This window comes from Tamandua tetradactyla, chromosome 1 (genome assembly GCF_023851605.1).
Source record: "Tamandua tetradactyla isolate mTamTet1 chromosome 1, mTamTet1.pri, whole genome shotgun sequence".
NCBI lineage: Eukaryota > Metazoa > Chordata > Mammalia > Pilosa > Myrmecophagidae > Tamandua > Tamandua tetradactyla.
This window is the reverse complement of record NC_135327.1, coordinates 80,685,031-80,697,810: the sequence shown is the minus strand read 5'-3', so window position 1 is coordinate 80,697,810 and position 12,780 is coordinate 80,685,031. Positions and strand designations below refer to the sequence as shown.

The 12,780-nt window shown below is 38.6% G+C and overlaps 2 long non-coding RNA genes across 3 annotated transcripts in view; one reads left to right on the top strand and one right to left on the bottom strand.

Moving 5' to 3' along the window:
* LOC143649275 (uncharacterized) overlaps nucleotides 1-12,780 on the top strand; it is a 53,669-nt gene that overhangs the window by 11,127 nt on the left and 29,762 nt on the right. The gene's annotated exons all lie outside the window — the stretch shown is intronic.
* LOC143649262 (uncharacterized) overlaps nucleotides 1-12,780 on the bottom strand; it is a 43,726-nt gene that overhangs the window by 7,887 nt on the left and 23,059 nt on the right. For both annotated transcript variants that reach the window (XR_013158938.1, XR_013158937.1), the window contains exons 3-4: nucleotides 6,736-10,084; nucleotides 6,600-6,649 (exon numbers count right to left, since the gene is read on the bottom strand). This is a non-coding gene — a long non-coding RNA (uncharacterized LOC143649262). The remainder of the gene's footprint in view (nucleotides 1-6,599; nucleotides 6,650-6,735; nucleotides 10,085-12,780) is intronic.

Genomic DNA, 12,780 nt, shown 5'->3' with positions numbered 1-12,780 from the left:
TGTCTAAAGGGCCAGCTGGGATGCCAGAAATAGTATCGGCTCTATTTATGTCTTTGGAGTAATTACAGTGGAATTTAAAGACTTAGTTTATAGATCCAAGAAGAAGATCTTCTGTGTACACTAAAAGGATGAATCCTTTCCAGACGACTTCTCATTTGGCTGGAGGAGAGCTTGAGGAAGCATTTCGTAACGTCAGCCAAAGCCGTTTTTAGCAAGACCTGGGTGGGATCCTTGCTGTTGATATCCAAATTTTAAAAAGCCTTGATTTTAATCTGTCCAAGGTTACTTTGTTGTAGTTATGAAACCATGAATCAATTTTAAAGCTTTCACGGATGAAAGGAGATATTGAGACAAGTGCCTGCTATCTTTTGTTGAATGGGGGGAAAATATGTTAACTGATTTCCTGATGGCTTTGCCTTGTGGACTTGAGTTTTGTTTAGCTCATGCCTTTTTGGAATGCATCTCTGTTTTTTCCTCTTCATGCCCTGCCTCTTACCAGAGGCCAGTGTGTGTATGTGTTCAAGGAAGAGGATACAGTGTGTGTGGTCAGTGTGCCTGCTTTCCACTTACTGGACATAAGCTGGATTCTGCTCAGAAATGGGATGCTAAATGGTGGTGAAAATGATGATGTACCTTGAGGGGGATTACAGGACACTGTGTAGTTTTTTGGAAAAATGAATGCTTTCTTATAGAATCGTTATATTGCCTCCCAGACTTTTTAATTACAAGACTAAAACCCAATTTATTCTTAAACTGTTCTAGTGTACACAAGCCTTTGAGAGAATTTATTTTGTCTGCCTCCGAAAGGATCAGCAAAGATCCCATTGACTATTCCATCCATCCTCTTAAACGTTCATGTGTGTTCCAGAGACTCCTTACTATTACAAATAATAACAATAATAAAATGATTTTTTGAACAATACATGCCTACTCTGGTGTCAGATACCTTGCTTGATCCAAGAGATTGCAACTGTGAATAAGCTAAACTTCTAATCTGGGCTCCCACAGACCAGCCATGTTCTCATACTCCATACTTTCCCAACCTTGTGTCCAAGTCTCACAGCAACGCTTTGTTGTTGGTCTTGCTAGCCTCACATCATTGATGGAGAAACTGCAAATCAGAGAGGTTAAGTGTCTTTTCTAAGGCAATAGAGTAATCAAGTCTATCTAACCAAGTCTATCTAACTTTCCAGCCACCGTTTCCCCTTTTTCCCAGACTTCCTGTATAACCCAGAGGTCATAATGGTTTGGGAATGTTCCAGGCTAAAATGAGGTTGGCCTCTTTTATAGAAATTGAAGTCTTCACACTCACTGTGCTGGTTTGCTCCATTGTTCATCTGGTTGATCTGGGAAATATACTTCCCAGAACCCCCTTCCCTCTATTGTTCCAGATTAGAGCAGGCCAGAAGAAATGAAGCAGGAGCCACTGAATTCTGAAGGACTTTATGCAATCAGATATGGTGCAGAGAGAAGCAGAGGTGGGAGGTTCTGACTTGGCCTTGCTATTCTCCAATTCACAATCAGTTCTTCCTGACTTCTTCCTGATTTAAGGGCTGACCAAAAGAGGCCCAGGCCCACCATGAGATGCTTGCCTGTGGGTCCACAGAAGCAGCAGCAACTTATACATGGTAGCCTCCTGGACCTCTCAATGGATGTGCGTAGCTTCTCAGATTTCCTTGAAAGATCGAATTATCGCCCCATCCCAGTGCTTCCAGTAGACTGCCAGGGACTTTCCTTCTGGTCTTCCAACTGCCCCCTGTATACCTTCCCTTCCCCTGCTTTTCCCACAATTATTTAAGGTCCACTTCCTATAAAAAAAAAAAAAAAAAAAAAACACCTTACACCATTAACATTAGGGTGGCTCTAATTCCCTGACTGAATCCCTTCTGATATATTTACTTATTCATTTGCTGGCACAAGACTGGAGTTAGGTGAAGGAAATCCAGGCCTGACCTTCAGATGCTCTCTATACTTAGCTTCATTTGGAGATGGTTGATCTTGGTTCAGGTAAGTCCTGGCGCCTCTTCAGTTCTCACGAAAGATGTCAAATCTGTTGTCAGTTTGAGTGATCATCTATCCATCCTTAATCAGCAACAGAAACCTGAAATCTTTACTCTTACTGGTTTGCTGTCCAACTTTTATTAAAAGCTCTTTTAGAGAATTCAGTTCTTAGATATTTGTCTTCAGAGGGTTTTGAAGTTGCTTTCATCTGAGGAGAGCTCTAAACTGAGGATTTCAGCTGATAGAGAATTGCATTGGCCTGGTTTCCAATTTCTCTGGGTATTGGCAGGAATGGGGGGAGCTCCCTTGTCACTGGGCCCTCATTCCTAAATTGCAGTGATTCATTTTTGTTCCTTCCTTGGCCCTCAAGCATTTGAATGGCTGACACCCCTGGATCGTCTAGGTTTTGTCACTGGATCAAGGTTTCATTAAGATATATGCCAACATGTGTGCTAAGAAAGAACCATGAAAACACTCATTGATTCATCCAAAGACGATGAGGATGTTGTCTCCACATCACTAATTTCCAGAGCTTTATATTTGGCATAGTGTAGTACGTTATTTGAATTTGACATCAAGGACATGTACAGCATTCTCCAAGTTTTGTGAGCCTGTGAAAACACAGCTAACTGGCTAGTATTCTCGCTCACTCCCTGAAGGCCACCATGACAGGTTCTTGTACCCCGTGACTGCTGGCATGCCCAGGCCCAAGCCCTACTGACCTGGCAGCAGGCAACAGCATGCAGCATCTTGCCCAGTTCTTATTCATATTTGTCTGTCTTGCAGGTTTAAGCTCTAAGCTTGGCTGTAGAGCTGGAGCTGTTTCCTCCCATAAATGTATGATTTGCAACACTGTTGACTTTTGTTTAGCTTTCCTGTTTGTCATATCTTACAATGCTTCCTTTCGGTTAAAAATATTTGGCAACTTTGTTGAAACAGTCTGGCTGCCTTAAATCAAGAATTTAAAAGTTTAATTTTGGTTGATTATTCTCTATAGAAAAAAAAAGGGGAGGTTTTTCAGCATAAATTTGCACTTCCTCGGTGTGGAAGATCTTTTTATCAGCTGATTTAGCCAATAGATTTGTCTCTGAAGAACATGAGACAATGATTATGCATATAAACAGTGTCTGGCACAAAGTTAGACTACAATAAATATTAACTGTTGTTATTATATGTGCAGTATACGTTATGTAAGTGATTATGTTTCCCGTTTTACTCTGGCTTCCAGGATGCTCCAAAGAAAATTTATGCCTGATTTACAATCATCTTGTAAAAATTATACATACATACAATGAACATATCTTCTGTTCCCAAGTGAGTTTTGTATCTCTAATTCCTGTTCCTGATTTTCTCTTTTCCCATTTCAATTTATTTATTTATTTATTTATTTAATAGTCCCCTGTGTAATGAGAATAGATAAATGTACTAATTCTAATTTTTATTACCTAAAGCAAAAGATTAGAGCTTCAGCCTCCCAATTGTTTTCTTTATCTTTGTTTTCTGTAAAACTACAATTCGATTTTCAATCTAGAAATGAAGCTTTTTTTTTCCTGAAATACATAGTTGATATATAACTCTAACATGTTTCTAAATTTTATGTCCTAAAATAAAACATCCAAGCATGTTAGCCTGGCACTGAAAACCTTCCTGAAAGTGCCTTAAACTTGTTTCTTTGGACTCCTTTATGAAATTTCAACTGTAGCCTGACTGACCTGTTAAAGTTCAGCTCTTTCACCTCACCCAGCAAAGTGCAAGGCAAATAGAGGAAAAGGCCAAATGTAAGATCCTGTAAATATATGGGCCAAACCTTTAGGAGATGCAACATGTCTAACAACCCTCCTTTCTGTTCATACTATTAGATAGTACAGGGCTTTACTTCTTGTTTTAAGCATTATTTGGGGGCTGGGGGCCGAAATGTTCAATGGGGACTTGATTCCACATAATAAAGAGAAAGTTTGAAAACTGAAAAAAAAAGGTTGGATTCATTTTGGCTCTGTTTCTTGTAAACAACACAAACCCCACTTAAGCTCTTTGCTGACCCAAGAGCACAACTGGGCCAAAGTGTTTTGTTTATCTTTTTTACAGTTAGGTCAATTTCCAAGCCTAGTGACTTTTTGGCCTTCACTCAGTGTGTTGCATTTTCACCTTGGGTAACCTTAGTCCCCCACTAAATTATCCTCCCTTCACTCATTCATTTATTTTATTCATTTGGTAAAGATCTAAGCTCTTTCAATGTGCCAGCCAAGTGGTTTTTAGGATTCAGGGAAGAACCAATATAGATGAGTATGTGCCCCCATGGGATAGGGGAAAGAAAAAAATCAAAACAAATAAAATAAAACCTACAAAGTTCAAATAGTCACAAGTATATATATATATGTGTGTATATATATGTATATTATATATATATATACACACAATATATTACTATACATATATGTGTGTGTGTATATATATATATACACACAATATATTACTATATATATATATATTTGTGGAAAGCTACATAGCAGGATGTTTTGGTTTGCTAAATCTGCTGGATGCTTTATACCAGAAATGGGATGACTTCTGCAATGATTTGTTAACTTACAAATTTACAGTTCTTAGGCAGTGAAAATATCCAACTCAAGGCATCAACAGGATGATGCTTGGAATCTGAAGACAGGTTGCTGGCCTCTGGGACACTTCTGTCACTTGGGAAGGCCGGCATCTACTGCTCCTTCTCTCCTGGGTTTCATTGCTTTCAGCTTCTGGTTCCAGTCATTTCTTCTCTCAGCTTCTGTGGGTCTTCTCTTAGTTTCTCTATGAACATCTCTTAATTTAATCTCTTAGAAGGGGCTCCAGTAAGGGGATTAAGACTACCCTGGGTGTTTTAGTTTGCTAAAGCTGGCAGAATGCAATATACCAGAAATGGAATGGCTTTTAAAAAAAGGAATATACTAAGATGCAAGTTTATAGTTCTAAAGCCAGAAAAAAATGTCCAAACTAAGGCATCCAGGAAAAGAAACCTTGATTCAAAAAAGGCCAATATCTGTCACATAGGAAAGCACATGGCTGGCGTCTGCTGGTCCTGTTGCGGATTCTGTTCTTCCAGTTTTTGATGCAGTAATTTCCTCTCTAAGCATCTGTGGACCTTCACTTAGCTCCTCCAAGAAACAACTTTGGGTTCTGTCTTGCTTTGCATCCCATGGGAAGGCACAGGGCAACATCTCCAGGGCTTTGCCCCTCTCTGGATATGTGCTCTCTCTGTGGGCAATCCAAGCATCTCCAAACATCATGTCTCTGTCAGCTCTGAAGCAACTATTCTCCAAGCATCAGCATCTGAGGTTTCTCCAAAATGTTTCTCTTTTTGAAAGACTCCACTGAACTCATTAGGATCCACCTTGAATGGGTGGAGTCATATCTCTAATCAAAAGGCCATACCTAAAATTGGGTATGTCACATCTCCATAGAAGCAGTCTAACCAAAAGTTCATACCTACAGCTGGATATGTCACATTTCCATGGAAACAATCCAGTCAAAGTTTCCCACCCTAAGCTATAGGTCTGGCCCCATAAGATTGTATCAGGCTTAAAACATGGCTTTTCTGAGGTACATGAAAGTTTCAAACCAGCATACTACAACAGACCTTAACTGAAATAACCTAATCAAAAAGTTTAACCCACAAGGTGGATTAAAAGAATATGTCCTTTTTGGGGGCATATAACAGCTTCAAACCAACAAACAAGATAACTGTTAAATAGAGAGCATTAAATTATAAGTTTAAAGGTAGTATTAAGATATGAATTAGGGTGTTCTTGGGAGATGCCTCAGAGGCAATGAAAGAGGAAAGGAAACAAATCAACTTGAACAAAAGGAAATAGCCCCCCAAATTTGACCACTTATAGAAATCATGAAATACTTGTGAAAGAGTGCCTGTTGTGTTAAGGATCAATGTATATCTAGTTTAGACAAATAATTCACTAAAAATAACAAATTTTAAACTATTTCAATATTTTGCAGTCATAAAAATCTATGTGATATAAGTCCTTATCAGTTAAGGAAATAAACTGGTATTTCTTCCCCTAAATTACTCTTTACTAGGTAGTCATATATACAATGTGCTGGGATTAGGTTGATTCCTAAGACACTTTCTATTCTCTGGGGGTGCACCAAGTAGTGAGAAAGGAGGAACAGACCAAATACTTTCCGTATGACATTGGGAAAGCAGAGAGAAGTACACCGATGGAGACATGGAACAGAGGAGCGTGGGAGATGGTAACTGGCAATCAGGTGTTTCAGAAAAATCTTACTTGCAGAGAAAATGTTTAGGGTTCCTGTTTAGGGTTAAGCAGGAGAAGAGAAAATAGCATGAGAAGAAACAGAGAGATGAGTAATAACATGGATATGTGAAAATAAAGTTAAGATAGGCCAGAAAACTTGGAATTGGATGTTGTCAGGAAATAGGTGATGGTTAACTCCCATGAGATTTTAAGCAAGCCAGAACCTGGAGAGAGACAGGAGAGATAGGACAAGGAGTATCTAACTAGAGAAAAGTAGTGAATAGACATATATAGTTCACTGCCATTATTCACAGATTTTATATTTAAGAATTTACTTACTGTGTTAGTTTGAAAGCTGCCAGAATGCAAGATACCAAAAATGGAATGGCCTTTAAAAAGAGGAATTTAATAAGTTACAAGTTTATAGTTCTAAGGAAGTGAAAGTGCCCAAATTAAGGCACCAACAAGAGTTTACCTTCACTCAAGAAAGGCTGATAGTGTCCAGAACAGCCCTGTCAGCTTGGTAGTCACGTGGCTGGCATCTGCTGGTCTCTTGCTCCTGGGCTCCAATGACTTCAGCCTCTGTCCCTGTAGGGGTTCCTCACTCTGCTGCTCTAGAGTTGGCTTTTATCTCTTAGCTTCCCTTGTCTCTCTCCAGGTTCTGGCTTGCTTAACATCTCATAGCAATGTCTGCTGGGCTCCAAACATCTTCAGATATCATGTCTCTGTTCTCCACATGTTGGCTCTGCTCTGAAGTTTCTGTCAACTCTGAGGCTTTTGTCACTTCTGTCATTTCTCTTTGATCTGTCATTTCTCCAAAACATTTCCTTTTTTAAAGGATTCCAGTAAGCTAATCAAGACCCATCAGGAATTGGTGGAGTCACACCTCCCTCTTATCAAATGCCACACCCACAATTGGTAGCGTCTCATCTTTGGCGATAATCTAATCAAGTTGGGATTAAAAGAAATGGCTGCTCCCACAAAACTGGATCAGGATTAAAACATGGCTTTTCTGGGGTATATAATATTTTCAAACTGGCACACCTACTCACTAAAATGTACCTGTTCCCAAAATCAATACTCATTATGCGTTCACATTTATTTGCAGACATGCACAGAGTGGCAAAAATTTTGAGTCACTTGACCCACACATTTCCAGCTGAGGTCAAACAAGGCATTATTCTGCCATCTTGTTTCAGTTTTCAGAGTGTAAACAAGTGTCCTTTTCACGGTTTGTGTAGTGCTATGATTTTTACATTTTTGTGCTTTTAGTTTAAATTGGCCCCCAAGCATAGTACTGAAACGTTGTTTAGTGTTAAGTGCAAGAAGGCTGTGATGTGCCTTAAAGAGAAAATACATGTGTTAGATAAACGTCACTCAAGCATGAATTAGGTGCTGTTGGCTGTGAGTTCAATGTTAAGGAATCAATGATATATATTCAATAAAATGCCTTTAAAACAGAAACATCCATAAATTAAGGTTGTGTAGAGATGAAAGGTTGTTACGAGAGTCTTACAAGGACTTTACCTTTAGAAATAATGATTCAGTATTTGTTACTCAGTGTTCACAATGACTTTTATGGAACATAACTACTACAAATAAAACAAATTGACTATGGCAAAGCTGAAGAATCTCTTGGAAAGAGGAGAACTAGGTCACTGAGGACTAAAAAGTACTTTAAAGGAAACCAAGACAACTAAGTGATTCAAAGCAAAATGAATGTCCATAGTATCAAATGTGGCAGGAGGTCTTACAAGGCTGATGCAGTATTGTTGAGTGGAAGAAAAAGGAAGATCTTTGGTGACTTTTCCAAAAATAGTAAACATTGTAGGCTGAAGCCAGTTTGAGGGACTCATGGAGAGAAAGAATGGAAATTAGTCGAGTACTGCTTTGATAGTTAATATCAAGTGTCAACCTGATTAGGTTGTGGTGTCCAGTTGTTTGGTTAGGCAGGCACTGGCCTGACTGTTACTCAGTCTGAGAGTATTTCATGGATTTAAATCATTAGTCAGTTGACTGCATCAAGGAGATTGCCTTCCAGCAATGAGAGAGGCCACCTTATCCAATCAATTGAAGGCCTTAAAGGGAGAACCTACAATGTCAGCAGGAAAAAAGAGAAGAATTTCTGTCCCAATTCCTGATAGCCAGCTTCTGAGGAATTCATCACCATCAGATTCCCAACTTTCTACCTGTCTGATGGAGCTAGGATTTGCCAATTCCCATGGTGGTATGAGCCAATGCTTATAATTTAATATTTACATGCTTATATCTTGACGATTCTGTCTCTATGGAGAACCCTGACTAGTACACTTGCCATGGCATTAACAAGAAGTTTTACTACAAAAGAAAGATGTTGAAGGCCTAACTCACAGAACACACATGATTCAAGGGACGTGTAATGCTACTGTTTTATTTTGTTTTTTAAATATACAAAGACTTGGATACTTATTTAGGCCAAGGGAAAGAAACCAAAACAGAAAGGATCATTGTAGATAGAGCAGCAAATATTATGTTTGATTGATATAAGGAAAGCAGATGGGATCAAGGGCAGTCCTGAAGATGTGGAGATATTTGCACTGAACAGGAGACAGAGAGCATCTTAGCATCTTATCCTCTGACATTGCAGACAAGGACGGGACAGATGGAGATTAATATCTATGTAGAGAGGATGGGCAACAGATAGAGGTAGGTCACAGTTCCTAAGGAAAACAAGAATAGAAGCCAGCTCAGTCCAAGTTCAAAGATTGGTGAACAGAGAGGAAGACAGAACCTGAAGACCATCAACAAGGTATGATGGCCATACGACCCACTATGTAATTGTCTTCAACAGTGTACTGAAGTTAGGAATAGAAAATAAAACACAGAATTGGGATTTTTCTCGAAAATGTATCAGGAACTGAGTGGAGGAATGGAATGAAGGGTGGGAAGGTTGAAGATGTTAAATACTAGTTTTGAATGCCAACATTGCATCTGGGCTGGATTGGGAAAGAAAGAAGAATGGAAAGTGGTCAGTGAGAAAAGAGAGGTACACTGATCGAGGTTCTCCACGAGGTGGTGAATAGTAGAGTGGGAGGAAAAGAACATCAAATACTTATGATGGGCCTGAAAAAGAAACCAGATACTCCAGTCCTAATATTTTATGTGTTTCTATAAATATTGCTAAAAAGCAATAAAATTGAGTTGGGAATCAACTGAAGAGCAAAGATGAGTAAGGAATTAATAAAAGGTTGTGCCAATTATTGTATTGTCTACTGCTGGTGTCAAGTGCTGAATTTTCAGGCAATAAACTTTACTAGGAAAGGATAGATTCTAAAATGGATGTGCTTATCCCTTTTTCTGCCTAATAATCTAAATATAAGACCATAAGTATGTAGGATTCCACAAGAATGCTTATGTCCCTCTGGTAACCACTTCCATGGGCAAGAAAAGAGGGTCTTATTAAACATAAACTTGGAAAGGGGATTCCTTTTCGACAGGTGATCAGAGTCTGTGGATGCAATTCTGACTAATAATACTGACCACACATTTGAAGTCTTGATTATCCTAAGAGAAGGTACTACTGCTTTGGAGATGATACCAGCCTGCTGCCGAGTCTCAAATCCTTTGAGCAGCAATAGAAAAAGTAATACTGTGATAATAGGTAAGTCATCCTGGTTTTCTTTCAAAGTTTTCCAGTCTTTGGTATGTAATATCTCCAAATACATGAAGACAGTAAATAAGCATCAGCATATATTTATCATATATTAATGATTCAAACTTCAGATGACAAGTTTACTTCTGTTGCTGTCTTGTGCACTATGGAAAGAGCATAAATAAGAAATGACCTAGAACAGAAAATAAAACACATGACATGTTATTACTTTGCATCCAGATGGTGAGAGCTTGCAAATCAAATGAAATATGGGAGATGCCACATACATACGTGAATAAGACCTCAAGTAAATCCAATTTCTCCACGAGGTGAATGATAGCACATCTGCTTCCTCCCTTTGTGGTAACTTGGATGTTGGATTTCCAGATAGATGGATGTCTGAAAATGTTACCTATGTTCTCTCCATAACAGCCTCCCCTTTCCCACCTCAAACTACCCCCACGGATCCTGTATCAAATCACATATTATGTGAGGAGCAGTCATGGGACCTACTCGTCATCCTATGTGGCTGATTAGCTAATGTGCAGGGCTCCTTCTGTCATCATCCTGGCCTGCCGTGGCCACCTCAAATGCAACTGGGCTGTCTCAAATTTTGCAAGCTATTTTCTGAAAGGTTTTGCTCATCCACCAAATCTAAAACTTTTCTGCCATTTGCTTTTCCCCTTAATTTTTCTTTTCTTTTTTTTTGTTTTTTGGCATGGGCAGGCACCGGGAATCAAACCCGGGTCTCTGGCATGGCAGGCGAAAACTCTGCCTGCTGAGCCATACTTGTCCACTTTTCTTTTTTTTCTGCTCCCCTTAATTTTTGAACCCAATGGTATTTTAAAAGAAAAACATCATCCATATGGTTTTGATTCATGTAACACTTAAATCATTAAAAGCCTGTTTTGTAAGAGCTTTTTGATGTCCAAAATGTCTTTTCTTGGGCCCTTTTATAAGTCATTTAAAGTCGGTCTCCCTACCAGTTTCCTCCTGCTCTGTCCCTCCCTTAGAAAAGGAAAATTTTCAAAGTTGAATTTTGCTGGGAACAGATGATTTTTAACCCCAAGGGATGGAATTTCTTAAATCTTCAGCCCAGCCCACCCATATCAGTTTTTCTCAAAACATGGATGTGTATACACTCCTGCCCAGAATTCACATACCAGGTAGTTAAAAGATGATGCTATTGTGTGGTCATATAAATTTATAAAATATGATGCATTTTGTTAGCAATGTTTTTAGCCAAGATAAATGACACTATCAAAGTCTATTTTCAATCCCCTCATGCCACACACATCACAGTTCACATGTATCACATTACATGGCCAGCATTGCTGTGGCTCCTGTCCCTGGGCACTCCAAGGTCACAGTGTCAAAAGGGCTTCTGGTATTCAATACTGAACAGAGCTTCCAAACTTACCATCGCTTAGTTCACAGGTCACTACAGTTATGCCTGGGAGGCACTGGTAAGTGGAGAGCAAAATATACCGACCTTGATATTCTCTAAGTTATTTCCTTAAATATTGAGAAAAGTGTGCTTTTAGGGAAAGTGACTATGTGGAGAGTGCTATTTGTTCTGACCCTTCCCTTTGGGTTTAAACAACCAGGCATTCAACTTTGTAAAAATAATGCCACCTGAGGCTCTCACACTAGTTTTTGTCTTGTAGTTTCCAGTAGCAATGCTGGTGTCTTTTCTGGATCCCTTTGATCTTCAGAGGATAACACACTGTGTTGCTGAAAAGTTAATACACATTTTTCCCTTGAGAATGGTCATGCCAACCAAAATTTGGAAGCAAAATATTGCAATTAATACTGATGGAGAAATAAGTTCTCAAATTGTGAACTACTTATAAATTAAACGTTTGCAAATATAACACCTTTGTTTCAGGTTGCTAAAACTGCGAGAATGCAATATACCAAAAATGGATTGGCTTTTTTTTTTTTGCATGGGCAGGCTCTGGGAAGTGAACCACGGTTGCCCACCCATTACTTAGTATTGGTTTTTATAAGAGGATTTATTAAGTCACAAGTTACAATTCTAAGGCCATGAAAATGTCCAAATTTAGGCACCAAGAGGATACCTTCTCAGAAGACAAGCCAGTTTTCTCTGTCCAAGGAATGTACATGGCAACATCTGCTGTTCTTCCCCCCTGGCTCCTGGTTTCAAATGGCTCTCTCAGTTTCTAGCATCTTCTGGGACTTTTGGCATCTTCTGTATCTCCAAATGTCTATGTCTTGGTTTTATCTCTCTGTGTCAGCTCTTTTAAGGAGTTCAGTTTAAATTAATTAAGACCCAAGTCAAATGGGCAGGGTCATATCTGCATCTAATCAAAACGTCCCACTCACAATTGGGTAAGTCACATCTCCATGAATCAAAAGGTTCCACCCACAGTATGCCTCCACCCACAAGATTAGTTTAGGATTAAAAGTACATGGTTTTTGGTGGTACATAATATTTTCAAACCAGCACAACCATATAGTAAAACTCATGGAAATCTGTATTCCCTTTGACTGACCAAGATAACTTGCAGAAATGTATGCAAAGGAATAATGGTTGATTAGTATAAACATTTAGCTGCAAAAATTTTATTTCAAATAGTGAAAAATTTGAAATAATATGGAAAAATCACCCAATATAAAAATTTAGGGGACTGAATCAGTGACTGTTTCATAAAAAGCAATAAAATGCAACCATTTATATCATGGTTCTAGAAGAATATAATGATACCAGAAGTTTTTGCAGTATATTGAGTGTAAAATGTAAATTTCATAAGGAAACTACCATATGATTGTTTGTAGAACCTAAATAAATTTTATTTTATTTTATTTTTATTTTTTAACAAGTAGTTATAGAACAGATTTCAAAGTTTTGTATGCCTAAATAAATTT